The following is a 26,325-nucleotide window of genomic DNA, read 5'->3' on the forward strand; positions in this document are numbered from 1 at the left end:
CACTAATTTTACAAAACAATCGGACCCAGTCGACCAAGTTTGTCTCTCACATTCTCTGCCACAGAAGGTAGTTGAGGCCAGTTCATTAACTATATTTAAGAGGGAGATAGATGTGGCCCTTGTGGCTACAGGGATCAGGGGGTATGGAGAGAAGGCAGGTACAGGATACTGAGTTGGATGATCAGCCATGATCATATTGAATGGCGGTGCAGGCTCGAAGGGCCGAATGGCCTACTCCTGCACCTATTTTCTATGTTTCTATGTTTCTATCAAACCATTCACTGCTCCCTGGCAGATTTTAAACAGTTGTTTGCCTGCTGTGACCATCACTAAAAGATTCCATGTTAACTGAGCTCTCGAGAGAGAAGCTTTATTTTTATCCATTTATAATAAAACCGAGTTTGCAGAAGCGTCGCGGAAGTAAGAGGAAAATTGCGAAGCTGAAGTACATTCAGGATGTCCAACAATTATTCTCTGTTCACATTTTCCGCTGCGCAATGAGAATAAATGAAACGAGGCAGAAGCCTGTTTTAGTCATGCCTGTGTCTTGACAACACTAATTTATCGCCTGGAAGGGTCAAGTTAATTAGGCAGTCACGGTAAGTCCTTGTCAGGGAGCACCTGTCAGTTTGTGTGTCTGCAAGCATCAGCCGGAGCTGTCAGTGCTCACGGTGCTGACTGACCGAGCTGCGTACAGCTGAAGAGATCCACTGGTTGTCCCAGCCTCTCGGCATGTGAGCACCACTTTAACTGAGCTCTGCACTTCTGTAAGTACGACCGTTTCATTGTCTTTTCAATGTGGGGGGAAGAAAACACACACACACACACACACACACACACACACACACACATACACACACACACACACACACACACACACACAGGGGGAGGGAGGGGGACTACTATGTGTGGAGAGAGAGAGAGAGAGAGAGAGAGAGAGAGAGAGAGAGAGAGAGAGAGAGAGAGAGAGAGAGAGAGAGAGAGAGAGAGAGAGAGAGAAATAGACGAGAAAGATCGAGGCATCGTGAAAGCTTGAGAGAAAAATATATATATATATTACAAAGAGATGGATAGTGGATCAAAAACGTTGCACGGGAGAAGAATGCTTTCCCTAAAAATGAAATCTCTTTCAGGACTTGATATTATTTTCTTGGCATCTATCTGAGCCCAACAGCATTATTCTGGGGTTTTATAACCCTTAATGTGTGAAATGCTGGAAGATTTGCTTAATGCGTTATGGAAATCCTGTCGGGTATTTTTTTGGAGTAGGTGTCTAGTAGGCTATCTGGGAGACTGAAGGGAGAAAGTAGAGAGTTTCACTGCTGGAATGCAGAAGGGACCACAGTAATGTGGGAGAGATTGCAGGTTCCCATCCCGCCACTCGTTTTCTTTTCTTTCCCGGAGTGTCAGGGGTGGTTTGTGGAGATTGCAAGTGTCAGAGGACGCACAGATCCAATCTGCTCCCTTGCTCTGACACAGAGAGCTGGTCGCAAGTGCCACGGGAGCCGAGGAAAGAGGACGCGGACACAGGCAAGCTGAGGGCAAAGACTCCTTAACGAGATCAGTGCGAGGGCGAACATTGGTGCCTTTTTCTTCCCCCCCCCCACCCCACTATCAGTTCAACTCTTGTGTTTTCTCTGCACCGCGAGAGAGACGGTGAAAATAAACTGAAATTCTTTCCAGAGAAAGTGGGCAGATAGATAGATAGATGCATGTAGCCTCCAGAATGAGTTCATTCATTGAAGTTGCATGTTCGCGTGAATACCGAACCAGGAAATGTAAAGTATTCTGCTGTTTTGCGTTCTTGCACGTGTGCGCTGTTTTTCATTAATGATAATTTACCTTTGAAGTGCAAAAAAAAAGGAGTATTTGCGGTGTTGAATTCCACGCTGCAGCTAAGTGTCTCTTCGGTCCTGTTCATCAGATGTATCACTTTACACGTTGTGAGGTTACACAACTGAAGCACTTGTCTTCTTTCATGCAGCTTTCTCATTACAAATAACTGCACATTTACTGATGTCGCCGAACCTGTTTAATTGCCTTGCCTGCTGAGTAGCAAGGCAGCCTCTAAATGCTTGGCACAAAGGAAAATGGTGATGCATAACTCTGCATCCCTTCACCAAAAGTTGAATCCTCTGGAAATTGTTTCATGTGGAATGTTCCCTCTGCCGTTACCTCCTGTTTAAAGCACCCCATTTGTCTCGTATTGTGTGTGATAATTTACAGAGGTAGCTGGTGTGAGATCTGAAAGTTGAGAATGGGCGATGAAAATTACTGAAACAATATTTTGCACAAATAAGTCAATTTGAGGTTACAAAAATATGGGTGTATGGGATTCATCTGAAGCTCCCCACACAAGTTAACTGCTATCAAATGTGTGCATCTACCAAAGTAATGTCTTTGTTAATAAACTGTTTGAATTTGCACAATTGTCCATTGGTAGTTGGTAGATTGTAAATTACGTATCTATAATTTATTTCCATATTCACAGAACAACGATTTTCACAGAGAGGAGGGCAGGTGGGGTCAGATGGAAATGATGTTTCCATGGTTTATTTGCACAATTTTGACTCATTGCAGAGGAATTAATGTAACCATAGTTATAGACACAGCCATGCAGACTGCAATGTGTGGATGTGGAAAAGATAAATCTTCACAAACATATCACAAGCAAGGTATTGTATATTTCTACCAAGAGCACTCTCTCTCTCTCTCACACATACACTCTCCCTCTCACTCTCTCACACACACACTCCCACATACACTCACACACACATACACACACTTTCACACACATACTCTCTCTTGCACACACTCTCACACACACTCTCACACACAACCTCTCACACACAACCTCTCACACACACTCTCACATCACCACACACTCTGTCTCACACACACACTCACTTTAACACTCAAACACTCACACACAATATCAGACACAGTCCCACACCCATTATCTCACACACACTCTCACAGACACATACTCTTTTACACGCTCACATGCACTCTCTAATGCACACTCTCTAACATACACACAATCAAACGTATTCTCTCATACCACACATACTCCCTCTCTCATACACACTCACACACAAAAAATATCAGACACACACACGCTCACACAGATTCTCTCACACACACACACACTAACATGCACTCTCACACACACTCACACACACACATTCTCACATGCACACTCACACATACACTCGCACACACATTCACACGCACACTCTCACACAGACTCTCACACACACACACACTCTCGCACGCACACTCTCACACACACTCACATGCTCACACACACATTCATGCGCACACTCTCATATGCATTCTCTAATGCACACTCTCACACACACACACACACACACACACACTCATGCGCACACTCTCATATGCACTCTCTAATGCACACACTCTAACACACATACACAATCTAACCTATTCTCTCACACCACACATCCTCTCACACCCACTCACACACAAACAATATCAGACACACACATTCTCACACACACTCACACACACACACTCTCACAAGCACACTCTCACACACACTCACATGCACACTCTCACACAGACTCTCTCACACAGACACACACACACACTCTCACAAGCACATTCTCACACACACACTCTCACGCAAACTCTCACATATGCTCCCTCACATGCACACACTCTGTCACACACACACACACTTTCACATGCACACTCTCACATACACACTCTCACATACACACACTCACTCACAAACACACTCACACACACACACAAACTCTCATGTATGCTCTCTCACATACACACACTCTGTCACACACACATGCACACACACATACACATGTGCATACACACACAGCTTAGTTAAAAAATTTAAAGCTTGCAGCTAGCTGGGGGAGACTGCCTTCTCCACAAGCTGTTTGATGTGGGATTGTGCGTGGGCTGAATTGGCCCTTGGAGAGAATGATATCTAAAGAAATTGTGTGGGAATCTGTGCTGCTGAACCCCAGGAGGTAACACTGACAGAGACAGCAGTACAGCAGAAGATCTCTTTAACATGCATCTGTGGCTGGTAAAGCTGCTGGATTCTGCGCTAATTATCTCGAGTTTGAACAGTTTCTCGTAGTAATGATTAGAGGCAGGAATCAAAAGCTGATAACAGATAATAATGTCGTATTTCAAACCATGTTAACAGCCAGTGGCAACAGAAGCAGCTCAGATGCGTAATGTGAGAGATTTGCAACGATAAAAAAAGAGGGGGAATGTGTGGTGAGATGATTAGAGTGCAGTAAAAAGAGACAGAAATAAATAAAGGCAAGAAAGAATGAGCAGATGAGGGAGGAATTGGGATGAGAATCGAGGAAGCGAATGAGAATAAACCAGATGTTGCCTTTGTACTGGAGTCGTAAATTTGCATTTCTTGTATATTTGGCCCAGTGCAAATGTTGCAGGATTACTCAGTTAGACGGTTATTCCAAGTAAGAACTCTCTTGATATTTGCACTGTGCTGGGTGACAAAACCAAAGATTCCACAGACATCTTTCTGAATCGTGCAAATCAGGCGTTTTCTTATTGTCTGTGAGGAGGGAATTGTTTGTGCATGTGCGTGGTGTGTGTGTGTGTGTGTGTGTGTGTGTGTGTGTGTGCATGTGAGTATGTGTGTGTGTAAGTGTGTGTCTGTGTGTGCGTGTGTGTGTGTGTGTGTCTGTGTGTGTGTGTTTGAGTATGTGTGTGTGCTTGTGGTGTATGAGTGTGTGTGTGTGTGTGTGTGTGTGTGTGTGTGTGTGTGTGTGTGTTTGTGCTTGTGGTGTATGAGTGTGTGTGTATGTGTCTGTGTGTTTGAGTATGTGTGTGTGTTATTGTGGTGTGTGAGCATGTGTGTGTGAGTATGTGTCTGTGTGTGTGTTTGAGTATGTGTGTGTGTGCTTGTGGTGTGTGAGTGTGCGTGCATCAGACGGCTGAATTTCCAAAGCCCATAGCATGACCTAAGTCTGGTCAGTTAAACATAAAAAGTCAAAGATTAAACATTTACTTTGCATTATCCTGCTCTGATGTGGACTGAATGAGATCTCTTTCACGCATCAAAAATGAAAACACACTCAGATAATCTAAGATGACCAGAGGTTCTCATTATAAAACTGAGTTTATATAGGGATATATAGTAATTCAACATACTCCCTGCGGTATATGGGGATGTGAGACCGTGTCAGTAAATTGGAGATGAGAGCATTCGTGATTGACATGGATCAATAAAACTTTATTTTAACGTAGCCATTGATGTTGGAATGCAAGGGTTAATTTCCTGCCAGTAGGAACTTTGCCAGGTTGAAGATTGACACAAAATGCAGGAGTAAATCAGTGTGTCAGACAGCATCTCTGGAGAGGTGATATTTCGGGTTGAGACGTTTCTTCAGATCCATACCAGGAAGAAGTCAGGGCAGCACAGTGACGCAGCAGTAGAGTTGCTATCCTACAGCACCAGAGACCCAGGTTCGATCCTGTCTATGGGTGATGTCTGTAGAGTTTGTATATTCTCCCTGTGACCGCGTGGGTTTTCTTCAAGTGCTCCGATTTCTTCCCACACTCCAAAGATGTGCAGGTTTGTAGGTTAATTGGCTTCGGTAAAATCGTATCTTTTTCCTAGTGTGTATGGTAGTGCTAGTGTGCGGGGTGATCGTTGGTCAGCGCAGACTTGGTGGGCCGAAGGTCCAGTTTTCACGCTAGATCGCTCTGAATAACGATACAACAAAAAATGTCTGGGAAACTCTCCACTAGCAAATCAGTTGATTAGAAAGTTGTAAATTGATATGAATGAATGGCAAAGATAGACTCAAAGTGCTGGAGTAACTCAACAGGTCAGGCAGCATCTCTGGAGAAAAAGAATAGGTGACGTTTCGGGTCATACCCTTCATCAGACTGATTGTTGAGGGGGGGTGGTGGGGGGGGGGGGGGGGAGAGAAAGCTGGAAGAGAGAAGGAATTGGGTGTGGCACAGAAAAACAACAAAACAAGGCAATAACTCGTTATTATTGAATCTGAAGATGGGGTCCGACTCGAAACATCACCCAGCCTTTTTCTCCAGTGATGCTGGCTGACCAGCTGAGTTACACCAGCATTTTGTGTCTATTTTTGGTATAAACCAGCACCTGCCGTTCTTTATTTCAACATGATTGAATGAAAAATCAGGTATCTCTTTTAATCTGTGAAGATTGTGGATTTCTTTAAGTACCCTCCTTAAATCCAAATTATTTCTATTCACACTTTATTCACACACCTGGGCCAGGAACTGCTGCAGTTGATAAACTGGACATAAAAATTGCTGCTGAAATTGCATTTATAGAGCATAGAACAGTACAGCGCAAGAACAGGCCCTTCAGCCCACAATGCCTGTGCTGAACATAATGCTGAGACCAGCTCATATGTAACTACACATGATCCATATGCTTCCTTTCCCTGCATATCCATGTGCCTGCCTAAAAGTCTCTTAAATGCCACCATCATATCTGCCACCACCACCTGACAACCTGCTCCAGACACTCACCACCATGCGTTAAAAAGGTTGCCCTGCACATTTCCTTTAAAATTTGTACCTCCCACATGAAAGCCATCCCATCCCGTGTTTGATTTTTCCATCCTGGGACAAAATGTTCAGGAGTAATTTATTTTGCTTACGTTTCCACTCAAATTAATTTACTTATCATTTGTTTAATTTCACCGTGAACTGGCTCCGTGGGAAAGCATATTTCACTTTGAGAAATACACCTTAATATAATGAAGGTATTATGACAGAGATTTATTAAAATGACGGAAAATTCTTGTATTATAACATTTAAAGATTTGTAATTACATGTTTGGTTCCTGTGCTGAGTAACAAAGCATTATATGGAGTGTTGTGAGCAGTATTGGGCCCGAGGAAGGATCTCCTAGCGTTGGAGAGGGTCCAGAGAAGGTTTACGAGAACAAACCCCAGGAATGATTGGGTTAACACATGTTGAGTGTCTGACTGCACTGGGCCTGTACTCACTGGTGTTTAGAAGGATGAGGGGGGGACCTCATTGAAACTTACCGAATAGTGAAAGGCCTGGATAGCGTGGATGTGGAGAGGATGTTTCCACTAGTGGGAGAGTCCAGGGCCAGAGGCCACAGACTCAGAATAAAAGGTACTTACCTTTAGGAAAATGAGGAAGAATTTCTTTAGTCAGAGGGTGGTGAATCTGAAGAATTCATTGCCACAGATAGCTGTGGAGGGCAAGTCAATGGATATTTTTAAAGTGGCGATTGATTGATTCTTGATTAGTACGGGTGTCAGGGGTTATGGGGGGAAGGCAGGAGAATGGATTCAGGAAGGAGAGATAGATCAGCCATGATTGAATGGTGGAGTGGACTTGATGGGCCAAATGGCCTAATTCTGCTCCTATCACTTATGACCTTACAACAGAAAAAAACCCTCTAAAGTTAAATTATTTTTTTTGCGCTGAGTTGATGTATGTTCACTTGTCATTGTCATCATCTTCATTTCAACTTGTAGGAAATCTATTTGTTTCAAAGACAGTTACTTATTATGGATCTTTCAATAGGAGTGGCAAGGTGAAGCAGTAAGCTAACACATCACCTGTGTACTTATTGAATTTCAATTTGAATTCAGGCTGGACAAATGGAATAAAATTCTCATTTCTCCCTCAACTGTTTAGGGGATTATGTGAAATCTGTTTGGTTGATCACAATCCATTTTCCAACAGCACAGGGCCACGGTAAAAACCCACCTGTAATTTACCAATAGATGACGAATTATGTGCTATGACTTTGAGGTAAAAAATGAGCAATAACATGAGCACTTAGACAGCTTCAAGTAATGGAGAGATTTGTAGCAAATGTACTTTAATACAAATGTGTGGAAATGTACAGATTGGGAACATTAATAGAGAGCATGAGTATGCACTTGGAGTATAAACTGAAGGATGAAATACAGGAATATTGAATTTTTTAAAGAATTGTAACTAAGAAATGAAGCATATTAAAAATGGCAGGTTTGAATACAGGGCTGTTTAAATAAAAGCAAGGGAATTGTAAGTCTGCAAAACATTGCGTAGACACTAAGTTGGGTATGTTGTACAGCTTTAAAATCAAATTTATTTGTGGGGTTGGAGAAACCAGTAACTTCGAATTATCAGGATTAGAATGATAATAAGAATATAAAGTGACTTAAAAACTAGCTTTATTCCATGAAGATTAAACATTTTAAAAATCTGGTGTCTAATGATAAAGGGTGCCAAGTTGCTAATTACTATATTTGAGAAAGGATTAGTTAATATTGAAGGTTAAATAGTTTGGCACATGGAGAAGGAGGAGAAGGCTCCTTGAAGCTGCAGATGCTAGAATCTTGTGCTGGAGGAAAGCGGTGGGTCAGGTAGCATCTGTGGAGGGAATGGACAGGCGGTTTTGGAATGGGACCCTTCTTCTGACAGTCAGAGACGAGAAATTGGATTAGAAGAAATCGCGTCAATGTGTGATGATGGACTGAATGGGTTTTTTGTAGGTTTCGCGGTTTCTAACACTCTATAAGTTAGAAAAAATTGATACCATAACTCAGTGAGGTTGTGGTGCAAAATGCTGGCAGAAATAGAAGTGCCACACTGATGCTGTGAGGATAGTTTTTGAGATGGAATGTAAAGCAGATAATTTGGGTGCAGAGAAAGCTGCACTAATTACCATCTGGCCAGTGACCCAGAGAAGCTTCAATGATCCAATGATAGTTTATCATCACATGTACCAGGCACAGTGAAATTCTTTGTTTTTGTGTTCAATCTGGTAAAGCCATACAGCAGACCTCACCTTGGTATTACACAGAAGGTAGACACAAAATGCTGGAGTAACTCAGCGGGCCAGGCAGCACCTCAGGAGAGAAGGAATGGGAGACGTTCCGGGTCTTGACCCGAAATGTAACCCATTCCTTCTCCCCTGAGATGCTGCCTGACCCACTGAGTTACTCCAGCATTTTGTGTCTACCTTCGATTTGAACCAGCATCTGCAGTTATTTTCCTAGGTATTGCACAGTCGCCACGTTTCTGGCGCCGAGAAAGTTGCAAAAAGTTCATCAAACATCTTCTCGCGGTGGCGAACCAGGACTGCCACTGCAAATCGCCTCTCTACTTCACAGTTCTAATTTGTAAAATACATTGCTTTGATCAGTGTAGAAAGGAACAGCATATGTTGGTTTATACCAAAGACTCCCCTGCCACCCCCCCCCCCCCCCTCATCGATCTCTGCAGCCCCCCTTCGTTCACATTCATTCTCCGCATTGCTCTCGGTGGCCCTCCTTGCTCCTTGCGGCAAGGGTCCCCTCTACACTCTGGGCAGTTGATAACGCATAGAGGTCAGTGCATCGGGCAGATTAATAATGTGCAGGAAGGAACTTCAGATGATGGTTTCAGCCAAAGATAGACACAAAAAGCTGGAGTAACTCAGCGGGACAGGCAGCATCTCTGGAGAGAAGGAATGGGTGATGTTTCGGATCGAGTCCCTTCCTCAGACTAGTCAGGGGAGAGGGAAATGAGAGATATAGACGATGATGTAGAGAGATAAAGAACAATGAATGAAAGATATGCACAAAAATTAACAATGATGAGGGAAACAGGCCATTGTTAGCTGTATGTTGGGTGAAAAAGAGAAGCTGGTGCGACTTGGGTGGGGGAGGGATGGAGAGAGAGAGAGGGAATGCCGGGGTTACTTGAAGTTAGATAAATCGATATTGCATGCACACTTAGCAACAGTTCCTGAAGAGAAGCTTTGCCCTGCACACTAAGATTTACTGTTCTTGGTTCTTATTTTTTTGCTGGCATTCTTTTATAAAAATATAATGTTTTGCTTAGCTCTGCAAATCTGGTTTCATCAACACACCAGTGACAGCAGCAATAGAAAATATTTTTCACCTTTGCCTGCAAGATAATTTACCGGGGGTTCCTGATGGTTTTTTTTATTAACAATGACGCCAAGGAACATGGATATCACCCTTGATACAGAGAGTGTCTTCTGACCCCAGTGCTTTATTGTAAAGGTTAAGAACCAGGAAATCTGTTAAATTATTACATTTTAAAGACTGAAAATGGAAAATATTCCCAGCACTGTGCATTAATGGGGGTTATTTGCTTTCAATATACAGGAGCACAATGTTTTATTCTATGATTTAGTAATTATTAGTTTTCAAGGAGCTGTGGTAAAAATAATTCTGCACACCATTGTTCTGATTATTGAGTTAGGTTTCTCAATATATCTTGTACGCGTAGATGAATATATTCTCTGACCCAAAGTAGAGACCTGCACCCAAAGGTCTAAATAATAACTTGGATCGAGACTTCTTCATTTGGTTCCTCCTTAAAGTTTTACTATTTTATGCAGAATGGTTAAAGGGAAGATGTTTGTTACTGTGGCGGGTCACCAAAGATAGACACAAAGTGCTGGAGTAACTCAGCGGGTCAGGCAGCGTCTCTGTAGAAAAAGGATGGATGATGTTACGGGTCGGAACCCTTCTTTGGACTCAACACTAGGGTTGAAGGAACCCTGCTGAAGAAGGGTTCTGACCCACAACGTCACCCATCCTTTTTCTACAGAGATGCTACCTGACCCGATGAATCACTCCAACACTTTGTGTCCCAATTCGCCAGTGGTCTTGATGAAAATTTTCAAACCACTTGAGGAGTCAGTCACTAGCATTACCGCGTGGATTATTCGAGTCATTCAGCGGAAGAATATCAGAAACCCCAGCATAATAGTGGTTTCTAGTTTCATTCAGGGATGTTGTTAAACTTTCATTGAAGTTGGGTCGGATGATTGGGACAGTCACATGGATTTTCCACCCACTGGATTTGAGAAAATATGTTTCTGTCAAAATATGACACATTCAAATGACACAGTGAATTGTTGTGATTGGATTTCTGTCACTGTAGAAAGTGGTTTAAAACAACAAAAAAACCCATCAGATGTCAAACTCGTTTTCATTCGAGATAAACTTATGATAAGAAAGCTTTGGCTTCGTAGCAAAGGGCAGAAGATACAAATGCTTGAAAGCACGTACCACCAGACTCAGGAGCAGCTTCGTTCACTATATTTTGCACTCGGTATTTTTCTCTTTGCTCTATCTATTTTACTTCAGTTTGACTTGATTGAAGTATTATTGGGTTTGATTGTATACCACGCAAAACAATCTTATTACTGTTAAAAAAAAAGACACAAAGCAGGTCACTCTGCAACATCAGGAGGACATGACTAGGCAAATTTACCGAGGAAAAATGCAAAATGCTGGAGTAACTCAATGGGTCTGAAGAAGGGTCCCGACCCGAAACATCGCCTCTCTACTTCACAGTTTTAATTTGTAAAATACGTTGCTTTGACCAGTCTAGAAAGGAACTGCTTATGCTGGTTTATACCAAAGATAGACACAAAGTGCTGGAGTAATTCAATGGGTCAGGTAGCATCTCTGGAGATAAAAGGATGGGTGACGTTTCTGTTCGAGACCCTTCTTCAGACTGAAAGTTGGGGGAACGGAACTGGAAGGAAGAAAAGGCCAGAACAAAGCAAGGTCGGCAACAGGTGATCAAGGAAGGGTAGAGTCCATAATGGCCCATTGTTGGCCGACTGTTATATTATATTACATTACCCTTATATTATACTTGTGGCCTTGCTGAGGCAACGTGGTGTAGATGGAGACCCAAGGTGTCACAATGTGGAAACCATACAGATAGCACCTGAGGTCAGGATGGAACTTGGTTCCCTGGCGCTGTGAAGCAGCAGTTTTACCATTGGTGTAAAGTAAGGGCCTAGAAATGCGATGGTACTATGCAATGGTTTTACCGGTACAAGCATGTTTGGAGGTCGGCGTGGACTCTGGGGGACGTAGGGCCGGTTGGCATGCTGTCACGAAAACTGAAACTGCTTATTGTAAATGAACTGCCAATTATAAACGTTTACAAATTACCGTTCCATTAATTTCAGCTAATGAATTGATATTTACTTATTTTCATTTTTAATCAATTAATAATTAAAGTCTCTGAGTAACTTACATTTAAGATGTTTTCAATAGATTGTGGTTGTTAGATAATGTTGAGTTTGCAATAAACTTCGTTGGTAGGGTAATGATACAGAGATAAGAAGGTCATGTGGTCACCCACAAGCAACTCAAAGTCATATTTATTGATGATATTCAGTTTTATTGGCAAAGTGGACACACAATCTAAACTATTTTTTTATTAAAGGAATGCTAAGTTTGCAGAAAATCGGCAAGGTTAGGAAATTAGAAACTTTGATCGGACTCAAGAATTGGCTGGGGCAGTCTCCTGCAGCAAATAATATTCAATTAGAATGGAAAATGCATCAGGAGTAACCTTGTGACAGGTGCAGAGAGAATGAAGATGGCTGTCCACCAGGAAGGATAATATGTGCAGACAGATAGTGCAGGGGACTAGGCATTGATGCTCTGACAGAAATCAACCTCCCTTCCATTGACTCCAACTAAACTACAGGCATAACTTCAAAGCTCATGACTGCAAACCACATTTCTGAAAACCATTGCGTGATCCACTTTGTAAATGAAATGGTTGTGATGAAGACTGATGGGCATGATTGACTGATGTCAATCAGCATGCAAGGTGTATTTCCATCAACATTAAGATTTTCTTCAATGAACAGTGAACAACTTGAACAAATGAAAGGAAAACAAAAACTGCAGATGCTGGTTTAAATCGAAGGTGGACACAAAATGCTGGAGTAACTCAGCGGGTCAGGCAGCATCTCGGGAGAGAAGGAATGGGTGACGTTTCGAGCCGAGACCCTTCTTCAGACTCGTATATATATATTTTATTTGTCCACCTTGAACAAATCAAATATATGTATATATATATATATATATATATAATTCTCATAAACCTTCCCTGAACGCTCTCCAACACCAGATTTTTTTTAGTTAAACATTTGAGTGGTCCATTCATATGGGTGGCATTATAGCACAGCTGGTAAAGTTATCAGTTTAGTCTATTATCAGTTAAGTTTATCGTCACGCGTACCGAGCGAGGTACAGTGAAAAGCCACCTCACAGCGCCAGGGATCTGGGTTCGATCCTGACCTCTAGTGATGTCTGAGTGGAGTTTGCACGCTCTCTCTGTGACCATATGGGTTTCCTCCCACATCCAAAGACGTGCGGGTTTGTAGGCTAATTGACCTCTGCAAACTGCCCCTGGTGTGTTAGAATGTGGATGTGAAACTGGGACATCATAGAACTAGTGTAAACGGGTGGTCGATGGACTATGTGGGCCAAAGGCCCTTTTTCCATGTGGTATATTTTAAAGTAAGATTAAATTGGTCAGCTTTTGCTGGGGGGGATCCATCTTCAAGGTAATGGATTAAATGTGTGCATCTTTTATTCCCATCGGACATGTTTTTGAATAATTTATGGAGGGCATGCTTCTCTTTTGGCTCCCACTTATACCTGGCACTTCCAAGCACTTGAAAGTGATGATTTAATATTTCACCACTTTTCTGACTTCACTCCCAACCTCTCAATTATCAATTCTAAGTGTACCACTTTCTAGCTTCTAAAATATTTGAAGTGGATTGTGGCTTTCCTTCCTTACGGCTTCACCTCGTTCTCTTAAAGCCTCTTATCCATCTCTTTCAATTCCTCCCCTGGCTTTCATAGACATTGCTTTGTTACTCCTTTTGCATGACGTCCCCACAATATTGTCTGCTTTCCCTTGCTTTCTGAAGTGCACAGATCAGTAACATGTAAATTTGATGCATTTTAAGATGAAAGGAATGCCCTTAGTTGCAATGTATGCCGAGGGAGCAACAAATTTAACCAGGTCTGATATTAAAAAGCTGCAGAATACCCACCAGAATAGAGAAAAAAAAGTGCTGGAGTAACTCAGCGGGTCAGGCAGCATCTCCGGAGAATATTGGATAGGCTCCAGATTCAGGGACAGTTTCTTCCCAGTTGATTTTCCAGATTCAGGGACAGTGAGAATGTGCAAAGTCTGTACAGACAGCACCGGGAGTCTGAATCGAAATCGAGTCTCTGCCGCTGTAAAGCAGCAACTCTACCACTGCACCCCCTTTTGTATTTTGTACAGTAGTGTTACAGGAGTGAACAGAACTACTGGATGGCAATATGGAATCATGCAATTCAAAGGCAGATTATGTGCAAAGTGTGCTGGAAAGTGTTGATTGTGCATTATGCTTGCAATTTCATCTTGTAGCACATAAAAAAACATGGGCTACATAATTGAATTTCTGGGCCAAGGTGTTCTGTTAAGGCTATGGATTAAGGATTAGTCCGTCTTTAGTTTCAGGAATGATTTTCTGGTGGCTTTTTCAATTTCTCCATAACATCCACGAATCAGACACCATGTTCTGGATGGTGTGGTGTGTATTACCCCAGTGTTTGATTTTCCTTTCTGTTCCATAATGCCCAGGAAAGATCAATAAGTCACATTACAGCACATAACAAAAGTGACCCCTTCCATCTTGGCTGTTGGAATGCAGGAGCATTTGCAATATCGCAGCAGAGAGGCCACACCAGTAATGCGTGAGTATTCGTTAGGTCATTGAGTACACTTCTTTTTGCCACATTGCAGGTAGCGTGTGAAAGCTCTGGAGCAGATGCAACGGGAATTTATGAGGGTGTTGCCGTGACTGGTGAACTTTTAATGATGAGGATAGATGGATTTGACTGGGTTTCTTTCTTTGGAACTGGGGAGATGTTTAAGTGCACAAAAATTACGCAATGTCTTTTAAACTGAAATATGGATTTAAGGTAAGGGCGTGAGATGTTGATGGGTTTGACAACAATTTTCTCATCAAGTCATTATATATGAAGGATAGTGTTAAGTGTGTGTGGGGATTGTTCGTCGGCACTTGGCGGGCCTGTTTCCGCACTGTATCACTAAACCAAACTTCTTCAGTCGGAAGAAGGGTCTCGACCCGAAACGTCACCCATTCCTTCTCTCCCGAGATGCTGCCTGACCTGCTGAGTTACTCCAGCATATTGTGAATAAACCAAACTAAAAATCTAACTAATCTTAATAATTTCAAGGATATTAATTAAACTGTTCCAACAAAAGCTTATGAACCTGAAACATTAACCCTGCCTCCCAAATGCTCCCACCTGCTAAGTATTTGCCGCATTTTCAATTTGTGTTTATCTCCTTGGTTCTTTCTTCGCTAGAATGGACTCGATCGGCTAGATGGTCTTCTGTGTTGTAAATTTCTATGATTCTTTCACAACAGTTTTCTCTGCACTGGCGTGTGACGCACATTTTGCTCGCACCTTTGATCGTGAAAACAACCAGATTAGAATATGTGTACAATTGATAAATATATTTTATTTATAACCTGGATGGCAGTTTAAAGCAGTAAGAAGTAGTTGAAACAATGTAAAGTTCAGCTCTGGTTTGTCACCATTAATAATGTAATGTGGGAACATTAAAGTCTATTGTAAATAGAGTCATAAAGTCATACAGCACCGAAAGAGGCCCTTCGGCCCAGCTCGCCCATGCTGCCCAAGGTGCCCCATCTCAGCTAGTCCCAAAGGACCTGTTGCCATTAATCAGTTCTGCTTGTGTAATGAGGTAGCAGTATTCTCCTGCCTTCTCCCCATAACCCCTGACCCCCTTACTGATCAAGAACCCTTCAATCTCCACCTTAAAAATACTGACTTGACCTCCACAGCCTTCTGTGACAATGAATTCCACAGATTCATCTCCCTCCGACTAAAGAAATTCCCCTTCATCCCCTTTCTTAAGATATTCGAGCCTATGGCCTCTAGTTCAAGATGCTTCCACTAGTGGGAACATCCTCTCCACATTTACTTTATCCAGGCGTTTCATTATTCGTAATTGATTCAGTTATGTTCAGTTATGTTCAGTTATGTTCAGTTGTGGGTCTAAAGGCTGAAGGATGTCATAGATTAGGATGGCATGGAAACAGGCCCTTTGGCCCAACCTGCCCATGCCGACCGAGATATCCCAAGTAAACTAGTCTCATTTGCAATTATTATCCCTCTAAATCTTTCCTCCCCAAAGTTTAGCAAAATCGGTTTGCAAAGTGGCGGCTACATTGCACTGCATAATATTTTCCTCATTTCAAGGATGAATCGCTCAGCTGCCTGTTAATTTTGCAGCTTCCTCACAGTTGGCTTACCGATTGTGCACTTTGATTCAGTACTAACTTCACACATCGCACAAATTTATCATCTCTGTATTATGCAGAGTACAAAACTGTGATTGAGTTATTCTCTAATGAAAAGGAACTGCTGATGCTGGTTCGTACCAACGACAGACACAAAATGCTGGAGCAACTCAGTGGGTCAGGCTGCATTTCTCGAGAAAATGGACAGGGACGTTTCAAGACGGGACCTTTCTTCAGACTCAGTAATAACGAGTTATCCTCATCTTGTTTAGCTCACAGATGAAAATACACTTGTTATATTGAATGCGTATCTGTTTTTAAAACAACGTTAGTGGGCAGGATGGGGATGCTAAATTATTTTGCATAGAGCCATACAATACGGAAATAGGCCCTTCGACTCAACTCATCCCTGCAGACCAAGACGCAACATCTAACCTAGTCCCATTTGTCCGTGTTTAGCTAGATCCCTTCAAACCTTTTCCTATTCATGTACCTGTCCCAAGTGTCTTTCAATTGTTATTATTGTACCTGCCTCAACTACTTCCACATTCCATATACCCACCCCCTACTGAGTAAAAATGTTGCCCCTCAGTTTCCTATTAACTCTTTTTCTCGTTCATCTTAAAACTATGTCCTCTGGTTCTTGTAAGTTCATAAGTCATCGGAACCGAATTAGGTTATTCGGCCCATCAAGTCTACTCTGCCATTCAAGCATGGCTCATCAATCTTTGCCTCTCAACCCCATTTTCCTGTCTTCTCCCCATAACCTGCGACACCCTTACTAATCAAGAACCTGTCAATCTCCTCTTTAAATATACCCAATGACGGCCTCTCCCACCGTCTGTGGCTGTGAATTCCACAGATTCACCACCCAACGGTTAAATAAATTTCTCCTCATCTCCATTCTAAAGGTACGTCCATTTATTCTGAATCCTCCGATCCTCTCCATATTCACTCAATCCAGGCCTTTCACTATTTGGTGGGTTTCAATGTGATCCCCCTCTCGTCCTTCGAAACTCCAGCGAGTACAGGCCCAGAGCCATCAAATGCTCTTCTTGATTCCCCTACCCTGTAAATGAGGAAAAGCGACTTGCTTAACTATGCTGGATAGAAGACAAAGTTTATTTAACCTGGACAGTGAATCTGAATAGGGTAGACACTCAATTTGTTTCCCAGGGTGGAAACATCACAGACTAGAGGACATAGCTTTAAGGTGAAAGGGGTAAAGTTTAAAAGAGATGAGCAGGGCAAGCTTTTTATACAGAGGCTGGTGGGTGCCTGGAAAGTGCTAGCAGATATGATAGTTAAGGCAAGTTGTGTAGGAAAATAACTGCAGATGCTGGTACAAATCGAAGGTATCACAAAATGCTGGAGTAACTCAGCAGGTCAGGCAGCGTCTCAGGAGAGAAGGAATGGGTGACGTTTCAGGTCGAAACCCTTCTTCTGAAGAAGGGTCTCGACCTGAAACGTCACCCATTCCTTCTCTCCTGAGACGCTGCCTGACCTGCTGAGTTACTCCAGCATTTTATGATACCTTCGATAGTTAAGGCCGATACGATTGTGATGTTTAAGAGGCACATGGATATGCAGGGAATGGAGGGATATGGATCACGTGCTGGCAGAGGAGATTCGTTTTTTCATCATGTTGAGCTCAGACATCGTGGGCCCTAGGGCCTGTTCCTGTGCTGTACTTTTATATGTTCTATGTTAATAAATACTGGTTTAGCCACAGCCCATGAATAATGCAGTAAAAGCCATTTTAACTGCCTTACGGATTGGGTTCAATGAAAATAAAAATCAGTATGATTTCTTTCAGCCAGCCATTCCATCACCTTAAAATGGTCAACGAGAAAGATCAATGCATGGAATAACGATAAACACACACAACAAAAGTATTCAATTTAAGATTAATTTGGGCATTTAAAAGCTGGACATCCTGGGAGGCATGAGAATAACTACACTTGGAGCAGTGAATGAAGCACGGACACTGCAGTCAGGGGCAGTACAGTGCTGAGCGGTAGAGTTGCTGCCTTACAGCTCCAGAGACTCGGGTTCGATCCTGACCACTGGTGCTGTTTGTACGGAGTTTGTACGTTCTCCCTGTGATGGTGTGGGGTTTTTTCCAGGTGCTCCGGTTTCCTCCCACACTCCAAAGATATACACAGGTTTGTAGGTTAATTGGCTTCTGTAAAATTATAAATTGTCCCCAGTGTGTCGGATAGTGCTAGTATATGGCGTGATCGCTGGTTGGTGCGGACTCAGTTGGCCATAGGGCCTGTTTCCACGCTGTATCTCTCTAAAGTTTCCCGCTAAAGTCACCACGAAAAGTAGAAACAAGGAACTGCAGCTGCTGGTTAATACACAAAAGGACACAAAATGCTGGAGTAACTCAGCAGGTCAGGTAGCATCTCTGGAGAATTTGGATAGGTTACTTTTTGGGTAGAGAACCTCCAACAGACTGGAAACCAAGAAAATGCACCATCAGAGAGATACTCCTTTGGGGAAATGAATGCAGGATAGATTGATGAACAATCCGAAGTTTTGTTGGAAGAACTTTCAGGAATCTCTTCTCAGCAGACTCGAAGGGAAATTGCGCAGAATTACCATCATAAAATGAGTAGAATTTTCTTTCTTTATGCTTGTGTTAATGTTCAGTTTGCAACAGTTTTTATACAATGACTGCACAACACAAGTACTTCATTGTGTTTAATATGCTTTGGAGAGGTTCTGGAAAGAGTGTGAAACTGCTATATAAAGGCAAAGTGTTCTTTTTGAAACAGTCATGAAATGGTCCTTGCTTCATAATAATGATAAATGGCAAGTTGGAAAGCAGTCACTGTCACCATCTCCTGCTGCCATCAACATGCTAATGGAGAAACAGTTCAGGGTACAGATGAAGACGCAAGAAACTGCAAATGTTCGAATCCTGAGCAAAATGCAAAGTGCTGGAGGAATTCAGCGGGTCAGGCAGCATCTGTGGAGGGAATGGATGGATGGCGTTTTCGGTTGGGACCCTTCTTCAGACTTTGGATTCTGAAAAAAGAATCACACATCAAAACGTCATCTGTCCATTTCCTTCACAGATGCTGCCTGATCGGTCGAGTCCCTCGGGCACTTTGTACTTTTGCTCGGGGTGTAAGTGGGGTAGTTTTAAAAGTCAAAGAAGATGTCAATGCATCCTAGACGCGACTCTGTAATACCCAGTTTGGATTAATGCATTGTTTTTGTTTCAATTATGTAATTTTTTTGAAATGTGAAAAAAAAATCTAGTTGTTAAACAAAATAAATTTGGGAAACTCTCAGGAGTTCCAATGAACATGAAGCCTGACCCATGGAGTTACTCCGGTACTTGGTGTCTTTTTTTATGCTGAGACCAACCCTTATCTGCCTGCACATAACATATATCCCTCCATCAGGGCGGCACAGTGGTGCAGCGGTAAAGTTGCTGCCTTACGGCGCCAGAGGCCCGTGTTCCATCCTGACTACGGGGGCTGTCTGTATGGAGTTTGTACGTTCTCCCCGTGACCGTGTGGCTTTTCTCTGGGAGCTCCCATTTCCTCCTGCATTCCAAAGGCGTATAGGTTTGAAGCTTAATTGGCTTTTGTAAATTGTCCCTGGTGTGTAGGATAGTGTTAGTGTATGGGGTGATCGCCGGTCAGACCGGACTTGATGGGCTGAAGGGCCTATTTTCACACTGTATCTCTGTTCTTGAGTAAAGTGAATTTGAAGAAGGGTCTCGACCCGAAACGTCACCCATTCCTTCTCCCCTGAGATGCTGCCTGACTGCTGAGTTACTCCAGCATTTTGTGAATAAATGCCCTGCATATCCATGTGCGTATCAAAATAGTGGATGAATATTTATCTATCGGCTAATTAGCCTCTGGTTGGCACATAGGCTAATCATATATTAGCTATCCATATATCTGTCCAAATATTTTAAAAGTCATGATTCTATCTGCTTCGACAGCTACCTCTGGCAGCTCATGCCACCATTTCCGAACTTAAAAGATTCACTTGGAAATTGTTCTCTGCTGAGGAGCCAGTCAGATGTATCTGAGGTAAATCCCAATCACTCTTGTCCTCAGTTCCAGGGCTCTGTTGCCGATCAAGACCCAAAGTGCTGGAGTAATTCAGCGGGTCAGGCAGCATCTCCGGAGGACATGGATGGGTGACGTTTTGGGTCGGGGCCATTCTTCTATCCATGTTCTTATTATTTTATTTTCTAGTTTAGTTCAGAGATACAGCACGGAAACGGGCCCTTCAGCCCATCGAGTCTGCAATGACGAGCAATCCTCGTACACCAGCACCATCTTACATGCGAGGGACAATTTACAATCTCTACAAAGAAGCCAATTAACCTACAAACCTGTAATTCTATAATTCTATCCAACACTCGAGGGTTAGTTTACAAAGTAAATTAACCCACAAACCTGTCAGTCTTTGGAATGTGGGAGTAAACTAGAGCACCTGGAAGTCACCAACGCGGTCACAGGGAGAATGTACAAACTCCACGCAGACAGCACCCGTAGTCAGGATCGAACCCGCTTCTGCAACTCTACCACTGCATTACTGTGCCGCCCCTAAATGCTGTCTGACCCGCTGAGTTACTCCAGTACTTTGTGTCCTTTTTTTTGTAAACCAGCATCTGCAGTTCCTGGTTTCCACCAGTGACTTTCAGCCTCAGCGGCATTGACTCTGTTGCTGTTGTTTGCAATGAAAGGCATGCTTCGAATACACCTTACTTGTGGAAGATAGACAATAGACAATAGACAATAGTGCAGGAGGAGGCCATTCGACCCTTTGGGCCAGCACCGCCATTCAATGTGATCATGGCTGATCATTCTCAATCAGTACCCCGTTCCTGCCTTCTCCCCATACCCTCTGACTCCGCTATCCTTAAGAGCTCTATCTAGATGTATTCGAAGATGTATTCGAAGATGTACAATGCCTTGTGGAATTAAAATATCCTTCAGTACTCAAAGGGTCAAAGAACACTGGCTGTATGATGCATTGTATGGATGGATTTATATTGATGGTAAACCGCTGGAGGGTATAGTCAAAGAATGGTGTATGATGTTGCATCAAGCAGCTAATAAGATATTAATGAGTATGTGTGCTTGTTCCTGTCACTGATTATAATGAAACCTCCTCCTCTAATTGCCTGGGATGGTGAGTAGGTGGTTCGCAATTCAACCACTCTCAGTTTGATATGCAGATCCTGCTCGGATGTTCTCGGGTTGCACCTCCTCCATTGCTTCGATTTTGTTATCATGTGCAAATATTTTTTCCACCTCGATGATACTGAATAATTGCTCCGAGAAATGTCAGCCTCTGGATTAATGTATTTCATTTAAAGGCTGTTAAGAAACGGCAGCGGTTTTTTAAAGGTTCAAATGGTGCTCTTGACCCTGGTGTCCCTCCAGTACCTTGGTGCTGGCATCTGATTCATCAAGTCCCGTAATCTCTGCATCAACACGTTTCCCTTTCGCAATCCACCTCCCCAGTTTGCCAAGGTGGCATCTTCCCCTCAGTGGAAAACAAACTATCCGCAAGAAGTTTCATGCAGCATTTATATCCAGGACTACGAAAGTGCTGGAATGCGATAGCGGAGGCAGTGGTGGAGGATGATATGGATAGTGGCATTTAAGAGACTTGTGGGTAGGCTCGTGGATAGGCAGAGGATGAAGGGCCACAGATGAGATGCAGGCTGAGGAGATTAACGAGGCATCATGCTTGGCACAGATATTGTGGGCCAAAGGGCCTGTTCCTGTGCTGTAATGTTCTGTTCTATCCAAAATTTGGATATGCACATGGGTATGCGGGGAATTCATTTTACTTTAGACTTTAGAGATACAGTGTGAGAACAGGCACTTCAGCCCACCAAAGGGCCTGTTTCCATGCTGTATCTCTGAGGTCTAAAGTAAAGTCTAAATTGCGGAGAGTTGAGGACGGTGGCGCAGCGGTAGAGTTGCTGCCTTACAGCGAATGCAGCGCCGGAGACTCAGGTCCGATCCTGACTACGGGCGCCGTCTGTACGGAGTTTGTACGTTCTCCCCATGACCTGCGTCGGGTTTCTCCGAGATCTTCGGTTTCCTCCCACACTCCAAAGACGTACAGGTTTGTAGGTTAATTGACTGGGTAAATGTAAAAATTGTCCCTAGTGTGTGTAGGATAGTGTTAATGTGCGGGGATCGCTGGGCGGCGCGGACTCGGTGGGCCGAAGGGCCTGTTTCCGCGCTGTATCTCTAAATCTAAAAAAATATATTTAAAAAATCATCACCAACCAAAGATAGACACAAAGTGCTGGAGTAACTCAACGGGTCAGGGAGCATCTCTGGAGGAAAAGGATTAGGTGAAGTTTCAGGTTGGGATCCTTCTTGAGTCTGAAGGAGGGTCTTGATCCGAAATGTCACCTATCCCTGACCCGCAGAGTTCCTCCAGCTTTTTGTGTCTATCCTTGACTATGCTGGAGGCCTTGCCGAGGCAGCATGTTGTAAATGGAATTGATGAAAGGGAGGCTGGTTTGTGATGTAGAAACAAAGTACTGCAGATGCTGGTTTAAAGCAAAGATAGACATTAAGTGCTGCAAGGACCAGTTTCACTCTGGTCACTCCCTCTTCTCCCATCTCCCATCAGGCAGGAGGTACAGAAGTTTAAAAATGCATAGCCCCCAGATTGAGGAACAGTTTCTTCCCAACTGTTATCAGGCAACTGAACAGTCCCCTCGCCAGCGAGAGTGCAGTCCTGACCTCCCATCTACCTCAGTGGAGACCTTTGAACTATCTCTAATCAGACTTTATCAGACTTCAATATTATATGTCTGCACTAAATGTGGTACCCTTTATCTTTTATTTGTGCCCTGCGGACTGCTTGATTATATTCATATACAGTATTTTCTTTGACAGAATAGCAGGCAAACAAAAAGGTTTTCAATGTATCTTGGTGCACATGACAATAATAAACTAAATTAATCTAAACATGCCTTTAATATGTTTAGTTTTCTGCAGGCTCCCTGACTTTAGCAATGACGTTTTGCCATTGAATCCAATGTTCTGGATTTTTAAGGATTCCTGCAAGAGTTAATGGACATAAAATGCAACTTTACAAAAGGCTATATCATGGCATGGGTGGTTGAGTCTCTTTGAAAAGATCTACACCATTAGTTGCAAGAAGCAAGATGGATTGGAGCCAGTGTCGAGGCCTGGAGTATTATTAGTAAGAGGCAAGGACTATCTATTAATGTAATCTATCAAAGAAAGCCTCGAGATACAATCAGTTAGATAAGGAAGGCTGGAGTAGGAAACCATTATTGAAAAAGGGCTTCAAGTCAGAAGCTGTATTACCAAAGAGCATTCAAGGAGTCATGCATTCTGGGTTTGAATTAAGTAACATGGCAGTTCAATTTCGGAAGTGAAGGCTAATGTTCCAGCTAATTGTGTGGTGTGGATCACCTAATGTTCTTCACTTTGTTTGGAAAATAATTCAATATTTGTGAATCACAAAAAATAAAAGCTATGAATTGGAAGTTATGCGAGTTATTGGAATAAAAGCTAAGAATTTTTATCCCCCAAAAATTGATAATTTTAATCAATGGGTGAGTTTGCTGTCAAAATTGCTTTTCGCTTCAACTACACAGTTTCCTTTGTTTTTCATTTAAATACAATAGAAGGAATTTGTCCTCAGCTCCTTTGACAAAATACAAGATGATAGTAGAATAACTGCGCAGCAACTTATTATAAAGTATATATGGTTAGAAATTGGCTCAGTGGCGCAGCGGTAGTGCTGCTGCCTTACAGTGTCAGACAGCCGGGTTCAATCCTGATGCTGTATGTATGACGTTTGTACTTTCTCCCAGTCGGCACGGTAGCGCAGCGGTAGAGTTGCTGCTTTACAGCGAATGCAGCGCCGGAGACTCAGGTTCGATCCTGACTACGGGTGCTGCACTGTAAGGAGTTTGTACGTTCTCCCCGTGACCTGCGTGGGTTTACTCCGAGATCTTCGGTTTCCTCCCACACTCCAAAGACGTACAGGTATGTAGGTTAATTGGCTGGGTAAATGTAAAAATTGTCCCTAGTGGGTGTAGGATAGTGTTAATGTACGGGGATCACTGGGCGGCACGGACTTGGAGGGCCGAAAAGGCCTGTTTCCGGCTGTATGTATATGATATGATATGATATGATATGAACCACATGAGTTTCCTCTGGGTGCTCCGGTTTCCTCCCACACTCCAAAGACATGCAGGTTTGTAGGTTAATTGGCTTCAGTAAATATATAAATTGACCATTATGGCGAGTCTGGAGGCTTGTACTTTGTTAAAGAAGTTTATTGCGGCAGCAATATTCAATTACAAAGGATAACAAACGAGATTACAGACAACCATTAACTCAAACAGTTCACATCGAAGTTCTCTTCCCACTGCCTGGTTTTTGGGCCCCAAAACCACCACCTGACCTAGCTGGCCAATCAGCGGGTTCGACTCTCAGGACCAATCCCTATGGTTGCACCACCATGTGACCTTGCTGGCCAATCCGAGGGTTCAACTCTCAGGACCAATCCCTATGGTCGCTACACCATAGTGTGTGTAGGATAGTGCTGGTGTACGGGGTGATCGCTGGTCGGTGCGGACTTGGTGGCTGAAGAGCCTGTTATTGCACTGTATCTCTAAAGTCTCAAGTCGAATTTCCGGCTTTACGTTTCCTTTGCAAAACAAAAGGTTTTCACTGTATCTTGGTACACGTGATAACAATAAACCTAAACTTAAACCTAAACCGAGGTGCATGGATAGGAAAGGTTTAGAGGGATATGGGCCAAACACAGGCAAATAGGACTCCCTGGGATGGCAGGACTTTCATATGAAGAAAGACTGGATAGACTAGGCTTATACTCGCTGGAATTTAGAAGACTGAGGGGGGATCTTATTGAAACATATAAAATTCTTAAGGGGTTGGAGAGGCTAGATGCGGGAAGATTGTTCCCGATGTTGGGGAAGTCCAGAACCAGGGTCACAGCTTAAGGATAAGGGGGAAGTCTTTTAGGACCGAGATGAGAAAACATTTCTTCACACAGAGAGTGGTGAGTCTGTGGAATTCTCTGCCACAGAAGGTAGTTGAGGCCAGTTCATTGGCTATATTTAAGAGGGAGTTAGATGTGGCCCTTGTGGCTAAAGGGATCAGGGGGTATGGAGAGAAGGCAGGTATAGGTTACTGAGTTGGATGATCAGCCATGATCATATTGAATGGCGGTGCTGGCTCGAAGAACCGAATGGCCTCCTCCTGAACCTATTTTCTATGTTTCTATGCTTAGAAGGGTCATCTCGGCCGGCATGGACGAGATGAGCTGAAGGACCTGTTTCCATGTGTATGACTCAATGACTTATCCTTATGCCTTATAACAATATAACTGAAGCTGAAGGTAGACAAAAAATGCTGGAGTAACTCAGCGGGCCAGGCAGCATCTCTGGAGAGAAGGAATAGGTGACCTTTCGGGTCGAGATCCAGATGAGGAAAAGCTTTTTCAGTCAGAGAGTTGTGAATCTGTGGAATTCTCTGCCTCAGAAGGCAGTGGAGGCCAATTCTCTGAATGCATTCAAGAGAGAGCTGGATAGAGCTCTTAAGGATAGCGGAGTCAGGGGGTATGGGGAGAAGGCAGGAACGGGGTACTGATTGAGAATGATCAGCCATGATCACATTGAATGGCGGTGCTGGCTCAAAGGGCCGAATGGCCTCCTCCTGCACCTATTGTCTATTGTCTATTGTCCAGCGTTTTATGTCTACCTTCGATTTATACCAGCATCTGCAGTGTTTTCCCCACATAACTGAATCTGAAGATAAGCTACCTGTTACTCAAGCAGAGTTGATTAATGGCAGCAGTCCTGTCACATTTATATTTAAAAATGCATATGGCACCTTGGGGTGGCTGAGCTGGCCTTTTGAACTACGATAGTCATGGTGGCACAGCGTTACTGTTTCGGGAATTCCAGAATTTTGGCCACCAGTGATGAGGGACCGCCATGTCGGCGTGACATTTGGTTTGGAGGTGAGCTGGCAGGGGCGACACTGGCAAGTGAGCGCCCTCCTTGTCCTTCGAGGCTGTGAAGGACACAGGCTTGGTGAGTTTACTGTCACAAAAGCCACGTGTCCCATCCTTCCAAAGC

The 26,325-nt window shown here is 43.2% G+C and overlaps 1 protein-coding gene across 9 annotated transcripts in view; it reads left to right on the forward strand.

Moving 5' to 3' along the window:
- The first annotated feature begins 627 nt into the window (after nt 1-627).
- The window catches only part of rbfox3a (RNA binding fox-1 homolog 3a), a 1,329,152-nt gene continuing 1,303,454 nt past the window's right edge, over nt 628-26,325 (forward strand). For 3 of the 9 annotated variants that reach the window (XM_078401063.1, XM_078401066.1, XM_078401081.1), the window contains exon 1: nt 638-767. The gene's annotated coding sequence lies outside the window, so the exon portion shown is untranslated. Of the gene's footprint in view, nt 768-14,495; nt 14,572-26,325 lie in introns of those variants that run through there. The other 6 variants (XM_078401061.1, XM_078401079.1, XM_078401060.1 and 3 more) reach the window with 5 other exon arrangements.

This window comes from Rhinoraja longicauda, chromosome 6 (genome assembly GCF_053455715.1).
Source record: "Rhinoraja longicauda isolate Sanriku21f chromosome 6, sRhiLon1.1, whole genome shotgun sequence".
NCBI classification, from domain to species: Eukaryota; Metazoa; Chordata; class Chondrichthyes; order Rajiformes; family Arhynchobatidae; genus Rhinoraja; species Rhinoraja longicauda.